This window comes from Oncorhynchus mykiss, chromosome 15 (assembly GCF_057628025.1).
Source record: "Oncorhynchus mykiss isolate SJ-2025 chromosome 15, ASM5762802v1, whole genome shotgun sequence".
Taxonomy (NCBI): domain Eukaryota; kingdom Metazoa; phylum Chordata; class Actinopteri; order Salmoniformes; family Salmonidae; genus Oncorhynchus; species Oncorhynchus mykiss.
The window spans coordinates 27,491,534-27,509,170 of NC_143036.1; the positions used below are offsets into that span (position 1 = coordinate 27,491,534).

Genomic DNA, 17,637 nt, shown 5'->3' on the forward strand with positions numbered 1-17,637 from the left:
CTTCCTCCCCAACCCAGCTTTGGCGTTTTAGACGGTTGCCGGTTTTGCTATTGTGGGTTAACTGAGAGTTCCCTGGGCTAAAGTGATGATAGCCTGGCTGTCTATAGGATACAATGGATAATGGTAGCCATTTCTCTTCTCGTCGTTGCTTGGTTCATAAAACATTCCTTTTCTTCTGACAGTAAGTACAGTGCCTTGCGAAAGTATTCGGCCCCCTTGAACATTGCGACCTTTTGCCACATTTCAGGCTTCAAACATAAAGATATAAAACTGTATTTTTTTGTGAAGAATCAACAACAAGTGGGACACAATCATGAAGTGGAACGACATTTATTGGATATTTCAAACTTTTTTAACAAATCAAAAACTGAAAAATTGGGCGTGCAAAATTATTCAGCCCCCTTAAGTTAATACTTTGTAGCGCCACCTTTTGCTGCGATTACAGCTGTAATTCGCTTGGGGTATGTCTCTATCAGTTTTGCACATCGAGAGACTGAAATTTTTCCCATTCCTCCTTGCAAAACAGCTCGAGCTCAGTGAGGTTGGATGGAGAGCATTTGTGAACAGCAGTTTTCAGTTCTTTCCACAGATTCTCGATTGGATTCAGGTCTGGACTTTGACTTGGCCATTCTAACACCTGGATATGTTTATTTTTTAACCATTCCATTGTAGATTTTGCTTTATGTTTTGGATCATTGTCTTGTTGGAAGACAAATCTCCGTCCCAGTCTCAGGTCTTTTGCAGACTCCATCAGGTTTTCTTCCAGAATGGTCCTGTATTTGGCTCCATCCATCATCCATCCATCCATCAAAGTTCAAGGGGGCCGAATACTTTCGCAAGGCACTGAATATGCTGCTCGTCCTTTCTCTACTACACGTGGCTCATTTCATGATTGAGCAGCCATCTGATTAATTGGCTCAGAAGGAGCAGGCTGATGTTAGCTAGCTAGGGTCACCTAAGGGAAATTAGACGATAGCAGAGGATGAAGGGCACTGAGAGTGCCTGCAGGAATGGCCTGAGCAAAAAGCTCTTCAGGAGAGACAGATTGAGAGGGATGAGGGTCTTCAGAAGGCTGGTTTTAGAAGAGTATCCCGGTTTAGAGATGAGTTTGTTTGGAAACCCAGAGTCTATCCTGTTTTAATAGTATGGATTATTAACTGTTCTCCTCATGTTATTGCTCTCAATGTATCACTCGGGCTCCCGAGTGGCGTAGTGATCTAAGGCACTGCATCTCAATGCTAGTGGAGACACTACAGACCATGATTCGATCCCGGGCTGTATTACAACCGGCCTGTGATCGGGAGTCCCATAGTACGGCGTACAACTGGGTTAGGGGAGGGTTTGGCAGGGGTAGGCTGTCATTGTAAAATAAGAATTTGTTCTTAACTGACTTGCCTAGTTAATTAAAAAGTAGCTGACATTTCACCAAAATCCCTGAATTAGCCACCTTCGCAAGCACAGTACTAGTCAAAGGTTTGGACACACCTATTCATTCCAGGTTTTTTCTTTATTTTTACTATTTTCTACATTGTAGAATAATAGTGAAGACATCAATACTATGAAATAACACATGTGGAATCATGTAGTAACCAAAAAAGTGGTAAACAAATCAAAATATATTTTAGATTTTATATTCTTCAAAGTAGCCACCCTTTGCCTTGATGACAGTTTTGCACACTCTCGGCAGTCAATCAACCAGCTTCACCTGGAATGCTTTTCCAACAGTCTTGAAGTTCCCACATGCTGAGCACTTGTTGGCTGCTTTTCCTTCACTCTGCGGTCCAACTCATCCCAAACCATCTCAATTGGGTTGAAGTCGGGTGATTGTGGAGGCCAGGTCATCTGATGCAGCATTCCATCACTCTCCTTGGTCAAATAGCCCTTACACAGTCTGGAGGTGTGTTGGGTCATTGTCCTGTTGAAAAAAAAATGATAGTCCCACTAAGCGCAAACCAGATGGGATGACGTATCGCTGCAGAATGCTGTGGGAGCCATGCTGGTTAAATGTGCCTTGAATTATAAATAAATCACAGACAGTGTAACCAGCAAAGCACCCCCACACCATCACACCTCCTCCTCCGTGCTTTATGGTGGGAACCACACATGCGGACTACTCTGCATCTCACAAATACACGGCAGTTGGAAGTAGTTAGTAGTGGTTTCTTTGCAGCAATTCATGAAGGCCTGAATCTCACACAGTCTCCTCTGAACAGTTGATTTTGAGATGTGTCTATTACTTGAACTCTGTGAAGCATTTATTTGGGCTTCAATCTGTGGTGCAGTTAACTTTAATTAACTTATCCTCTGCAGCAGAGGTAACTCTGGGCTTCCTTTCCTGTGGCGGTCCTCATGAGAGCCAGTTTCATTATAGCGCTTGATGGTTTTTGCGACTGCACTTGAAGAAACTTTTAAAGTTTTTTACATTTTTCAGAATTGACTGACCTTCATCTCTTAAAGTAATGATGGGCTGTCATTTATCTTTGCTTATTTGAGCTGTCCATAATATGGACTTAGCCCTATTTGGTAAAATACTATCTTCTGTATACCACCACTACCTTGTCACAGCACAACTGATTGTCTCAAATGCATTAAGAAGGAAAGAAATTCCACAAATGAACTTTTAACAAGGCACACGTGTTAATTGAAATGCATTCCAGGCAACTACCCCATGAAGCTGGTTGAGAGAAGGCCAAGAGTGTGCAAAGCTGTCATGGAGGCAAAGGGTGGCTACTTTGAAGAGGGGGGGGGGGGGGGGGGTTACCACATGATTCCATAAGTGTTGTTTCATAGTTTTGATGTCTTCACTATTATTCTACAATGTAGAAAATAAAGAAAAACCCTGGAATGATTAGGTGTGCCCAAACTTTTGACTGGTACTGTATGTCTATTCAAATAGAGATTTTTGGCACTTGTCTTTGTCAATTAGAGAGTACTTTATATGGTTCTTTCTCTCGCTCTCTCTCTTTCTGCTCTCTGCTCTAAAGAGATCCCAACTCCCTGGGGGTTGGAGTAGAGCCGTCTGGTAATCTGAGGCGGCATTAATATTGAATAAGATGGAGAGAGGCGTCAGCCCCACAATTAATTTCCATATACAGAGCTGCTGACAATAATGAATAAAGCCTCAACAGAGTAGGGAAAAAACACAGACACTGCAAAACGACACACTGGGATATTGTCTAGAGAAAGAGTGTGTGTGTGTGTGTGGGGGGGGGGGGGGCATCTGTACAAGCCACATCACCATGGAGACAGTGGATTCAATGGATCTTGGGAGGTCTCTGGAGTGGACACAGCTTGGAAACAACACAGGAGGGGGCATCCAGATAATAAACATAGTAACACATGAAACAAACTCCCAGTCACACAAACACAGCTACTCCCAGTCACACAAACACAGCTACTCCCAGTCACACAAACACAGCTACTCCCAGTCACACAAACTACACCGTAACTCATTGGCAGAAAGAACAACTGGGCAGCCATTGGGATATGTCTGCTTAGTAAGCTGTCCTTCGCTGTGTCTGCCTTCCTGGCTGCTGGCTTTTATGTTATGGCTGAGAGGGAGAGGGGGGGTTACGACACATGAGTTATGGATATGATTCTGGACTTGTTTCCATCGCCCATATGTTCTGTGTTCTCTCCCAGATTTCCTAGCTAAGTGTTCCGACTCTATGGAAGATAGACTCTGTTCTGGATGACAGCCCTGAGCCAAATGAAATGGCCCTACTGTAGCTGCTGCCTGCCTGCTGGACAGTCCGTCTTCTTTAGCCGCGTCTTTGAGCCAGAGATGGAAGCATTTCAGGTTCATCTGAAGGTGCACCTAAATTGGACAAGTGGTTGTGGTGCAGACTGTTTGTGCCAGTAAAATCACTGCAGTTCATTGCAGTGCACTACAAGTCAGACATGCCTCAGAAACGTTGATGATTTATTCTCTGTGTGTTTGTGTATAGAACATGTACTGTCTGTGACGCTACTTTTAAACTACTGGTGTTATGGTGTTAGCTCCTTCTTCCTTTCACACACACACACACACACACACACACACACTGCTCTGTTGACCACGGTGCTGCAGTCATCCCCTCAGGAAACTGTCACCACAGCAGCTCTTAAAATAATGTCGTTGAGGAGGCTTGGCTCCACTCCTCCAGTCTTCCACTCCTCCATCCTCCCCTGCTCCATTCACTTCATTTTCACTCTTTTGCTAATAATAGATCCTGCTGATCATACTGCCTCGTTGTCCCGCGCGCAGCACTTCACAGGAGAGCGTGATAAAGGAACAAGAGAGAGAGCAAAGAGACACCTGCGAGTTTCTTGCTCTTTGTCTGCAAACTCTCCCCTGGGCCAAGCGTTTGACATTTAACTACCACAGCCATAAACTGACGCTGGAATGCCATTGACATTCATTTTGTCTAGCACGCACGGTCTCTCGCTGGGTGCGTTTTGTCTCCTTACCTTACTCAACCAAGATCCATCACAGCTCAGGACAATTTCTAGTGCACACAATGGATCTCTCTCAAGTGTTGGGGGCTTACCATTTTTTTACTATTTAACAAGGCAAGTCAGTTAAGAACAAATTCTTATTTACGTTGACGGCCAAACCCGGACAATGCTGTCGCCCTATGCGACTCCTAATCACGTACGGATGTGATGCAGCCTGGATTCAAACTAGCGACTGCAGTGACACCTCTTACACTGAGACGCAGTGCCTTAGACCGCTGCCCCACTCGGGAGCCCATTCACCAACACAACTGTGTAAAGGAGGAAATTCACCCTATAACGTGTTTTATTAACACAGTGAATATCAAGACGGGATGTAAGTGAACTTTCATTGGTGGGGCACAATCGTAATTTGTTCAAATCTTCTCTCAGCCGACATGTCTGTCTTCCAAGTAGAGCAGAAAAAAAACCATCACCTTCCACCAAAGCAATGTTGCCACTGCACATAAGCAAAAAGACTGAGAATAATACACTTCAAGCAAGCTTCGCCTCCAGCCTAGCGCTGGACCGTGCGCTGCCTTCATCCATATTAATAAACAGTTCTGACTGTGTGGGTTTGTGATCTTTCATGTTATTTCTGAGCCGCTGGTCCTTCCATCTACTATACAAACCATGCTGGGGGCCTGCTATGCTAGGTACCTCCTCCTCTGTTTACCTATTCATTTATTCAGCCGTGACTGATGACACGTACAGGCCAACCGTAGCTCTCGTCGTCTTTTGGTAATTAAACATCTGTTGGGGGTCGTTTTCCGCCTTGAAATCACTCCAAACACAGACACACACACACACACTCACTGCGTCGGTGCCGGCAGAAACAACTTGTCCCGGTCGAGCAGGCTAGCGTTTGGTCATTAGTGTGCTGAGTGGTCGCATTGATTACTTCATTATTTCCCAGATAAGCATCTACGTGAGGCAGTTGATTGATGCCGCGAATTTGACAGTAATACATGCGAAAGCTCCTTGAAATTGCACTATGCAGAAATCGCTCCGCCCTTTGCTGTTTGCTAAAACTCATAGTTCGCCTGATTTCAGTTTATGTGACAAAATAGTGTAGAGCAGTGGTTTCCAAATTTTTTATAGTCCCGTACCCCTTGAAACATTCAACCTCCAGCTGTGTACCCCCTCTAGCACCAGGGTCAGTGTACTCGCAAATGTTTTTTTTGTTGCTATAATTGTAAGCCTGCTACACAAACATACGATATATTTATTGAACATAAGAATGAGTGTGAGTTTTTGTCACAACCCGGCTCATGGGAAGTGACAAAGAGCTCATATAGGACCAGGGCACAAATAATAATATAATAATAATCAATAATTTTGCTCTTTATTTAGCCATCTTACATATAAAACCTTATTTGTTCATCAAAAGTTGTGAATAACTCACAATAGGTTAATGAGAAGGGTGTGCTTGAAAGGATCCACATAACTCTGCAGTGTTGGGTTGTATTGGAGAGAGTCTCATTCCTAAATCATTTTCCACAAAGTCTGTGCCTGTATTTCGTTTTCATGCTAGTGAGGGATGAGAATCCACTCTCACATAAGTACAGTTGAAGTCGGAAGTTTACATACACCAGTCCACACATTTCTTGTTAAACTATAGTTTTGGCAAGTTGGTTAGGACATCTACTTTGTGCATGACACAAGTACTTTTTCCAACAATTGTTTACTGACAGATTATTTCACTTATTATTCACTGTATCACTATTCCAGTGGGTTAGAAGATTACATACACTAAGTTGACTGTGTCTTTAAACAGCTTGGAAAATTCCCGAAAATGGTGTCATGACTTCAGAAGCTTCTGATAGGCTAATTGGCATAATTTGATTCAATTGGAGGTGTACCTGTGGATGTATTTCAAGGCCTACCTTCAAACTCAGTGCCTCTTTGCTTGACATCATGGGAAAATCAAAAGAAATCAGCCAAGACCTCAGAAAAATAACTGTAGACCTCCACAAGTCTGGTTTATCCTTGGGAGCAATTTCCAAATGCCTGAAGGTACCACGTTCATCTGTACAAACAATAGTACGCAAGTATAAATACCATGGGACCACACAGCCGTCATACCGCTCAGGAAGGAGACGCGTTCGGTCTCCTAGAGATGAACGTACTTTGGTGCGAAAAGTGCAAATCAATCCCAGAACAGCAGCAAAGGACCTTGTGAAGATGTTGGAGGACACAAGTACAAAAGTATCTATATCCACAGTAAAACTAGTCCTATATCGACATAACCTGAAAGGCCGCTCAGCAAGGAAGAAGCCACTGCTCCAAAACCGCCATAAAAAAGCCAGACTACGGTTTGCAACTGCACATGGGGACAAAGATCATACTTTTTGGAGAAATGTCCTCTGGTCTGATGAAACAAAAATAGAACTGTTTGGCCATAATGTTATGTTTGGATGAAAAAGGGGAGGCTTGAAGCCTAAGAACACCATCCCAACTGTGAAGCACGGGGATGACAGCATCGTGTTGTGGGGATGCTTTGCTGCAGGAGGGACTGGTGCACTTCACAAAATAGATGGCATCATGAGGATGGAAAATTATGTGGATGGACAATTGTGGATAAATTGAAGCAACATCTCAAGACATCAGTCAGGAAGTTAAAGCTTGGTCGCAAATGGGTCTTCCAAGTGGTCAATGACCCCAAGCATACTGCCAAAGTTGTGGCAAAATCGCTTAAAGACAACAACATCAAGGTAGTGGAGTGGCCATCACAAAGCCCTGACCTCAATCCTATAGAACATTTGTGGGTCGAACTGAAAAAGCGTGTGCGAGCAAGGAGGCCTACAAACCAGACTCAGTTACACCAGCTCTGTCAGGAGGAATGGGGCAAAATTCACCCAATTTATTGAGTGTATGTAAACTTCTGACTCACTGGGAATGTGATGAAAGAAATAAAAGCTGAAAAGTCATTCTCTCTACTATTATTTTGACATTTCACATTCTTAAAATAAAGTGGTGATCATAACTGACCTAAAACACAGAATTTTTACTAAGATTAAATGTCAGGAATTTGTAAAAAGTTTTTAAATGTATTTGGCTAAGGTGTATGTAAACTTCCGACTTCAACCGTACTTTAAAGTACTACTTAAGTAGTTTTTTGGGGTACTTTAATTTTTATTTGAGTCATTTTCTTTAAGTACTTTTAATTAGCAGGCCCTCAACGTGCTTTGCTGTTATTACTCTACAGTAGGGCTACCGTCCTGTAGGTTTTCACCCAAGCCTAATCTAGCCCACCTGATTCTAACAATTAGCTGGGTTGATGACATGAATCAGGTAAGTTACAACTGGAGCTGGAGTGAAAACCTAGAGGAAGGTAGCTCTCCAGGAACAGGGTTGGAGAGCCCTTCTCTACAGTAATGGCGATGATACCATCACCATTAAAGCCTGAATTCAATCCTCAGATAGAAGCCTGGCTGGGAGGAATGAAAGGAAAGGGGTTTTTAGGGTTCATCATGGCCTTATTGCTTTGTTAAGACCATTTACTTCAAAGTACGTCACCTGAAGTTATTGGCGTGTTTGCCCATTGCTAGCTAAACACGATGATGCTTGCTGGACAATGTCTTGGTAAATCCTCAACTTTGAAATCAATGTTTCCGTGATGGCGGAGCTTTCAACGTTTTCAAAGTACTCAACAGAAACCCATAGATAATGGAACTAACAAACAGTAAACTATCCAGGGGTGCAAATAAACCTTGAATAAACTCCCGAACAGCATGGAGTCACGCTCACTTTAACATGGCCAGACACCAGAGAGATGTAGGACAATGAGGTTTAGATATGATCTTCAAATCAATTGATAGGAAGTGCAATCTCCTCTTCCGATCCAGCCAAGTTATCTGTGCTGATGCGCTCTAAAGGGCGTAATGAATTTGTAAAGTGCATGGCAGACCCTTTGTGTTGCTTCAGGCACTGCCAGTCAGATGAGGCCAATCACTGCTAGGCATGCTCTGATTGAGCAGTGCCTGTATGGATGTTTATTAGCTGCTTATCCAATAAGATTGCTCTCTGGGCTGGGTTATAGCACCTAATATGTCTGAACTGAGCCCATCCGACACCTATTCTACTGGTCTGAACTCCCAGCAGAATCACATCTCCTATAATAACCAATCTGCCTAGACAGAGTCCACACCCTATATGCCCTCATATCTGCTGTCTGTCTGTCTGTCTGTCTGTCTGTCTGTCAGGTCAGGTAAACAAACACCTCTCCATACCCACAGGGAATGGCTCATTCACTAGCTCCATGCTGGCCTAGGATGCCCTGCTCCCACTCCTTTTTCATAAACTAGTACAGCCAGGGTTCTCCACAAATTGCAACTGCTTTAATCATGGATCTCCTTCAGTGGCTGTGGGGAAAGGTCATCTCTAGCCTAGTAGTACCCAGGCAGTGGATAAGGCTGCAGGGTATAAGAATTTTAGTTCTGCCACTTCCAGCTCTGGTGAATTACTCTCAGTGGGTGTCAATCATGAACACCCTCGGTCAGCCAAACCACTCCAACTCAGACCCAATCCACTGTATGGGAAGAATCCGAAGGATGAAGGACCAGTAGGATGTAAATAGAACACAGTGCAACCAGCAACCAGACAATGACACTGCAGCCATGAGTAAGGGATCCTCAGTCATTACAATCCTCGTGTTCTCATACGCAGACTGTCTAGCATCTGCCTTTGACTGTCATGTCATAATCATTGTGTAATTAACCAAGCTTACAGTGGCTGATTGTGCACATGTTTGGAGTGTTGTGCTTCCCTATGGGTGTGGGTGAGTGTCTGTTTGCATGTGTGTGTGTTTGTGTGCGTGAGCGCCGAAGACAGACATGCTTCCATGGCCAGCCTCTTTCTTGAAGTTAATCCGCCTCACTAATAGCGGGGGTTGGAGTAGAAGGAGAGGGGGAGAGAACAATGCAGCATCTCTCCTTCTTAGACGCTCTTGGACGCTCTCCCGGCGGATGCCTGTTCTCCCGCTCATCTCACAGCTGTGTCTTTAAAGTCCCTGATTCGTGTTTCGACAGTCAAGGAAATCCCCCCCACCGCCCACTACTCTGCGTTCCTGCCATTGTCACCATGACAAGCGCAGTCTGCGTCAAGAGGTAAAATGTTGTGTGTGTAGAGTATGGAACTTCCTGGACTTGTCGTTCCTGCATTTCTTCGTTACTTTTTGTGTGTATCTGTGTGTGCCAGACAGATTTTAAAGAAGGAAGAGAGAGGAAGTGTAGACACATTGGAGAGTTGTTATTTCCCACACAATGCAGGTTATTTTGGTTATCTCCACAGACAGGCTTGCTGAGGCACCCTCATGGAAATACTTGGGCTTTCAAGAAGGTCTTGTACCGGACATAGCATTGGAGTGGGTCATAGTTTCAAACATGGAGAAAGAATAGAGATTAAATCCAGATCAAATCTCTCCGTAAAGTACAAATACCATAGTTGGGCATCATTGCTTGTTCTTCCAACCATCTTGGATACCATGTGTTTGACTCATACTAATAATTCACATGAGCTTTAATAACAAATGCTGTTGCCTCATGCTGTATGTCTTTACAGGGGCGTTTATCTGAGCCTAGTCTGTATGGTGTGTGTGTGCTGTGTCACTCCTGATGCCTTGTGAAAGAGAGCATTAGTCCATGAGACTGGTTTTGAGTCACCCACTTTGTGGTAAATATTTGGCATGTGTATGTCAAAACCCATCCCCATGTTGAAATGAACATGGTGACATGTTGTCTGTCATCTGTTTATCTGAGCAATTAAGTATGTTGGTGTTATTATGTTCACTCTGTTGTTGTGTATTAGACTTTTTATGGAGAAACATCAAACGCAACCCAAGTAGCATGCTTCAGTTCTATGGCTGCATAATCTATGTTAACCCAGAAGTAAAATATCACCTAATTTGGTCAGTTGCGTGATGAACTTCTGTGTTCATACGTGTTAAAAATGGAGAGTTCCAGCAAAAACTAAGTCACCACCCTCGCAAAAAGAAACTCTCAGCCAAATAACACTGCATGACCAAAAGTATCATTGAACATCTCATTTCAAAATCATGGGCATTAATATGGAGTTTCTCCCCCCCCTTCGCTGCTATAAAAGCCTCCACTCTTCTGGGAAGGCTTTCCACTAATGTTGGAACATTGCCGCGGGCACTTGCTTCCATTCAGCCACAAGAGCATTAGTGAGGTCGGGCACTGATGTTGGGTGAATAGGCCTGGCTCGCAGTCGGCATTCCAATTCATCCCAAAGGTGTTCGATGAGGTTGTGATTAGGGCTCTGTGCAGGCTAGTCAAGTTCTTCCACACTGTTTCTCGACAAACCATTTCTGTATGGACCTTGCTTTGTGCACGGGGGCATTGTCATGCTGAAACTGTAAAGGGCCTTCCCCAAACTGTTGCCACAAAGTTAGAAGCACAGAATCCTCTAGAATGTCATTGTATGCTGTAGCGTTAAGAATTCCATTCATTGTAACTAAGGGGCCTAGATCGAACCATGAAAAACAGCCCCAGACCATTATTCCTCCTCCACCAAACTTTACAGTTAGCACAATGCATTCGTGCAGGTTGCGTTCTCCTGCATTCTGCCAAACCCAGATTAATCCGTCGGACTGCCAGATGGTGATGCGTGATTCATCACTTCAGAGAACGCATTTTCACTGCTACAGAGTCAAATGGCGGCGAGCTTTATACCACTCCAGCCGACGCTTGGCTTTGCAGATGGTGATCTTAGTCAGGTGTGCGGCTGCTTGGCCATGGAAACCCATTTCATGAAGCTTCTGACAAACAGTTATTGTGCTGACGTTGCTTACAGAGGCAGTTTGGAACTCGGTAGTGAGTTTTTAATGTGCTACGCTGCGTACTTCAGCACTCCATTCTGTGAGATTGTGGTGCCTTTGCGGCTGAGCCGTTGATGCTCCTAGACTTTTCCACTTCACAATAACAGCACTTACAGTTGACCAGGGCAGCTCTAGCAGGGCAGAAATTTGACAAACTGGCTTGTTGGAAAGGTCTCATCCTTTGACGATGCCACGCTGAAATTCACTGAGCTCTTCAGTAAGGCCATTCTACTGCCAACGTTCGTCTATGGAGATTGTATGGCGGTGTGCTCAATTTTATACACCTGTCAGCCACGGATGTGACTGAAATAGCCAAATCCACTCAATTGAAGGCGTGTCCACATACTTTTGTATGTATAGTGTAGTTTAAGCGTGGCCTTCCCCCAATCCTGATACGTCCAAATAACCCCAAAACCGGAACTAATGTTGGTTGGATCTCACCCATCGCATTAAGTCTGGCAGATTCTCTTGGCCTACACGCATAATCTGCCCACGGGAGATTAATAGCAGTAGAATACAGCCCTTATAGCATATTACACCATTACATTATTAATCTCTCATGCAGATAGATACCCTAAGGGCCACTAAAATTGCGTTAATGTTAATGCATTATACTTTATCATTGCATGAATCATTTAGACAAGCAGCAGGATACTTCCACTGTCCTCCCAATCTTAGAGGAATTCTCAATGTGTCTGAAACTTGAATGTGTCTGGATTCAAGGCCAACTCCCCTAACCACTACACTTTGCTATCCTCTACACACATGACTCACCTCTCCTTCATTGATGAGCAATAGGACCACGGTTACCATGGGTACCTCATAGGATCATAAAAACATCCAATTGACAAACACCTTGACAAACCTTCCGACTCAATTACATGCTCTCAACTGCCAGTATTACGGTCCTCGAGTGTCACTTCTCATTTGGTTTTGTCAGGGAAAAGCATTGTTTTTCCTTGTACTACCTCTCCCCATCCATCACAGCTGGCTGTGTCAGGCTGTGTATAACAGTGTGCACCACAGTGTGTCAGGGCAAGAGGTGCCAGGGGAGGGCTCACCGGGTAACTGCAATGCCCACTGGGATGTTGAAGGATAGATAGTCGTTGACAGGTCCCCTGGCGTTGTGGCGCCAGCCGCTGCTGCTTTGTCATGCTACAGCGTGGGCCATGGGACGCTGGGTTGTTTGTCTCCATTTGACATCACTGGTGAGGAGACTCATCTGATACTGCTGTGTCTCTGGGGCAAAAAATATCCCGCACCGGGTTGTCCGACCAATCAGAGTTGAGGAAGGGCTGGACAGTGAGGTCTCATTGGTCAGGACATTGTCCCTCCCATGGTGCTTTCTGACTTACCACTGTCTGTCCCCACGGTATTGAACTATGTGAGCTCAACTGAATCTAACACAGCTGGATAAGAGAGTTTTTAATTCCCTCATTAATACGACCTCCACACTCTTAGAAAAAAAGGTGCTATCTAGAACCTTAAAGGATTCTTTGGCTGTCCCCATAGGAGAACCCTTTTTGGTTCCAGATATAATTGTTTTTGGTTCCAGGTAGAACCATTTTGAGTTCCATGTAGAACCCCTTCTACAGAGGGTTCTACATGGAACCCAAAAGGGTTCTGACTGGAACCAAAAAGGATTCTACCTGGAACCAAAAAAGGGTCCTCCTATGGGGACAGTTAAAGAACCCTTTTTTCTAAGAGTGCAGAGCATTTGTTTAACATAAATTGTGTTGTCTTTCAACCACCTGTCTGCTTTCAAGTGAAATTTGAATGTGCCAGCACCCTTTACCAGTAATACATTCCTTAATATTGTGCTAAACTTATTCCATGCTGCATTGAGTTCTGTGCTAAAACCTTGAAGACAGTAAATAAGTTCCTAGCCTCCTGCATGCTTCTCTGTGGTATGGACCTTCAGTAATGTTCCCTTGCAGTTGGAGATTAGTTTACCCCGCAAGTGCTTGTTCTCAGAACCTGTCAGACGTTGCAGAGAGACAGACACCAACGGGGTTAGCTGTCACACACAGCTGCAGACGGAGACAGGGAGGAGTGACAGGTGTCGGGCCCACCGCACATTGACTGTCAGATCATTCGAGGACACACATGTCTGTGGTCTTACAGGAAGTCTCATTCGTTGACACACACACACACACACACACGCACACACACACATGCACATACACATACACTGCATTCAGACAGTATTCAGACCGCTTGACTTTTTCCACATTTTGTTACGTTACAGCCTTATTCTAGAATGGATAAAATCCAAATATTTCCTCATCAATCTATACACAATACCCCGTTAAGACAAAGCGAAAATAGGTTTTTAGAATTTTTTGCTAATTTATTTACAATACAAAAACTGAAATACCTTCTTTACCAGTATTCCGACCCTTTGCTATGAGACTCAAAATTTAGCTCATGCATCCTGTTTCCATTGATCATGCTTGAGATGTTTCTACAACTTGATCCATCTGCTATGCTTTATCTTGGCCAGGTCGCAGTTGTAAATGAGAACTTGTTCTCAACTAGCCTACCTGGTTAAATAAAGGTTAAATAAAATAAATACAAATATTCTGTGTTGAGCGGTTAACAAAGAAATAGGTATTCCTATATGCTTAATTTAGAGTTGTTAATGTAACTTTAGTTGTTCTACAAATGTTGGGCTATATGATTAGATTTTTAATACATTGTAAGGCTGCATGATGTGACTCTAATGAAAGGCTTGAGCTTTGCTTTGCATCAGTCACTCATTCACAATTTGACAAGCACTTGATAATGCCTAGAATTTCTCAGCGGCATCCCCTTTGTGTGGCCTTAATGCACCCTAAAAAATCCATGCCTTTTTCGGCCAGTGGCCGTTGTGCGCGCTCCATCACCTTCACTTCTCACAGGCTACAAGTGAAGACAGGCACATCAGGGACGCAACTGTGCTTGTTCTTATTCAATTCCGAGGTGCATATTGAAGATATTGGAATAATTGTCCACATTTACTTCTCGTCAGCCAACAAAATGAGTAGGCCTAAGGAACAGCAAAAGCACTAGCCTATGTCAATCTACTATCCCCCATAGTACAATGGTCAACCTATTCTGTGTGAGAAATAAATATTCCAAACATAGTCTGGGACAGTTGTAGGATGCAATAGATAGCCTACTACCATGTGTGCAATGTGGCTGATGCAACAGATCAGAACGTTTAGCTTAAAATGTTGATAAACTATTAGGCTATTTCTTCCCATTATAAGCGCAGCAATGCACACATGGCAGTAGGCTATAAGTGCCAATGTTCCATTAGCGGAAAACACCATTATCAAAAGTGACTGCAAATGCAATTATGCATGTAATGCTTTTATTATAAAGGTGCATTTTTAAAGTGGAAATGATCATCCCCAAACTTGAAATTCACTCGCTGCTTATATGCCAGTTAGGCTCTACACCTCTTGTAAAGCGGATTAATGTGCTTCATTTTACGAAGTTAGTTACTTTAGTTGTGATGCAAACCTTATCAAAACATATAGGCCTATGGGCTAGGCTACATGATAATATATAATTCACAAGTGATAGGCTAATATTGTCACCCATCAGACTATTCTTGATCTTGTCTTTACATATATGGGGCGGCAGGGTAGCCTAGTAGTTAGAGCGTTGGACTAGTAACCGGAAGGTTGCAAGTTCAAACCCCCGAGCTGACATGGTACAAGTCTGTCGTTCTGCCCCTGAACAGGCAGTTAACCCACTGTTCCATGCCGTCATTGAAAATAAGAATTTGTTCTTAATTGACTTGCCTAGTTAAATAAAGGTTAAAAAAAATACTAAATGTGTGAAATTTGTTTAGATGTAGAATGGACCTGTATCAAAACAGGGTCAGCGGTACAAAATTTCATCTCTGCACTTAACTAGTGAAGACGCTTTTCCCCATGGTTTATTTTCATGCCAGCCAGGTACGCTATACTCCTGTTGTAAATATATATAACAATGTGCTTAATATTAGGAAAGTTGAGAAATAAATATAGTAGGCCTAGCCTATAGAAAGCTGATCCTCCTATTTTTAGTAGAGGCCATCACTCTGCCAATGACTGGAACGAACTACAAAAATCTCTGAAACTGGAAACACTTATCTCCCTCACTAGCTTTAAGCACCAACTGTCAGAGCAGCTCACAGATTACTGCACCTGTACATAGCCCACCTATAATTTAGCCCAAACAACTACCTCTTTCCCTACTGTATTTAATTAATTTATTTATTTTGCTCCTTTGCACCCCATTATTTTTATTTCTACTTTGCACATTCTTCCATTGCAAATCTACCATTCCAGTGTTTTACTTGCTATATTGTATTTACTTTGCCACCATGGCCTTTTTTGCCTTTACCTCCCTTATCTCACCTCATTTGCTCACATCGTATATAGACTTGTTTATACTGTATTATTGACTGTATGTTTGTTTTACTCCATGTGTAACTCTGTGTCGTTGTATGTGTCGAACTGCTTTGCTTTATCTTGGCCAGGTCGCAATTGTAAATGAGAACTTGTTCTCAACTTGCCTACCTGGTTAAATAAAGGTGAAATAAAAATAAATAAATAAAAACTCTGTTTTCTCGCGCAATTGCATAGCCTATTGAAATATTGTGCAAAATGAGCTCATGGGCTCTCATGAAGTGCTTGATAAGATTTTCTAAAACAATTTGCATTGATGTCAGAGTGATTAGAGGGACAATAGAGTGCTGAGTACCAGGCATTTTGCAGGCTACTAATGACCATCAGCAGCATCAGAGCCTAATTACCGTGACTAAACGGTCACATGGAATTTGACTGCCTTCATGACTCGTGACCGCCGGTGTGGCGGTAACACGGTCACCGCAACAGCCCTAGTCATACCCAAGAAGACTTGAGGCTGTAATCGCTGCCAATGGTGCTTCAACAACGTACTGAGTAAATGGTCTGAATACTTATGTAAATGTGATATTTCCGTTTTTTATATTGTTTATATATACATTCCCCTAAACAAGTCAAATAGCAGATAATACATTATAATAAAATGTGTGAAGAAGTTCAGGAGTCTGACCAGAGGCTGACATATAGTTCCTCTTTAGGACATCCTTGTGATTCCATGATTTGGTATCGCCAGACAGTTATGAAGAATGAACTGCACATTTCAAAGAGGATTTTTCTGTGATGTTTGGTGCTGTGATGTTAAAGTCCCAGAAGTGGTGCATGTCCTAGTATGATTATTTTTTAAGCATTGCTGCTGTACATGTCAGCTAAAGATCGTTTCTGAGCGTCAATACAAGTCGTTTCCGAAGTCAATACAACAGAGAGTTAGGACATGGAGTCATCAATCTTGTCTATGGAAGATAGAGAGAGCAAGAAAGAAGGCGGTCGTACGGATGAAAGTAGGAGTTCTAAAGGAGAGAAGACCAAGGGGAGATGGGAGACGGCAACTTTAAACCATGTTTACCGCTATAAGATCAGATCATGGTGAAGCGCTATCAAACCTCTCACAGTAGGTTTGTGAGTGGAAGCAGTCCCACTGCAGATACTCCGTCACCCACAGCCCCCCACTAGCTAAGAACCAAGCTTGAGGAACATAGCATAGAAACTACCGGGCTTATGCAGCTAACCAAGCCTCAAATGTCAACTCTAGCTCAAGCTCAACACCTCTAACAGTCAACCAACCGTTGCATACGAAGTACAACACCTACACCAAACCGCTGGGTTGTTGCATAAAGGATATTCAAAGTGCCAATCAAGCAGTTGTCACAGCTGAGTAGCTGCGGACACTGGACGGCCAGGCGTTGGATAGATCAAGGGTAAATGGTTACATGCTTGCTCGTTATCTCCTACTAAGGTCTCATTGAGCGACCTAGTCAAATAATCCATTTTCTGACATGTCTGTCTGGCAGACCCAGCCAACGCTATGAACTTTAACGATTAGACAATCTGGGTGTAAGGGGGCTCATCTTGAACTAGACTAGAGCTGAAACGTTTGCCCTTTGCTTCAGAAATCTTTACACAAGGGACAAGAGGAAACACCATCTGTTCTAATCGCACGTTGATGCGTTTGTTAAAGGTTGAGAGCTGTTGGAAGCATCCGTCTTCTGGTTCCTTGAGTTATTTGTCTGGAGATTTGAATTATTTCTCTCCTCTTTTCTTCTCTCTGGAACTTCATCTTTCACTTGGATGGGAGAAATTAAGTCAATTAGATTATCAACATAATTCTTATTCCCTTCATCATGAATCGACAGATGCAGCATGAACAGTGGGGGGAATAAAGCAAAAGAGAGCAAAATACCTCACAATAAGCACAGCAAGTTCCCCAAA

At 43.2% G+C, this 17,637-nt stretch overlaps 1 protein-coding gene across 2 annotated transcripts in view; it reads left to right on the plus strand.

Moving 5' to 3' along the window:
• The window catches only part of LOC110489896 (uncharacterized), a 59,202-nt gene that overhangs the window by 13,583 nt on the left and 27,982 nt on the right, over positions 1 to 17,637 (plus strand). Inside the window, exon 1 of one of the 2 annotated variants that reach the window (XM_021562864.3) lies at positions 9,180 to 9,581. The exons of the other annotated variant lie outside the window; for it this stretch is intronic. The gene's annotated coding sequence lies outside the window, so the exon portion shown is untranslated. Of the gene's footprint in view, positions 1 to 9,179; positions 9,582 to 17,637 lie in introns of those variants that run through there. 2 annotated transcript variants of the gene reach the window in all.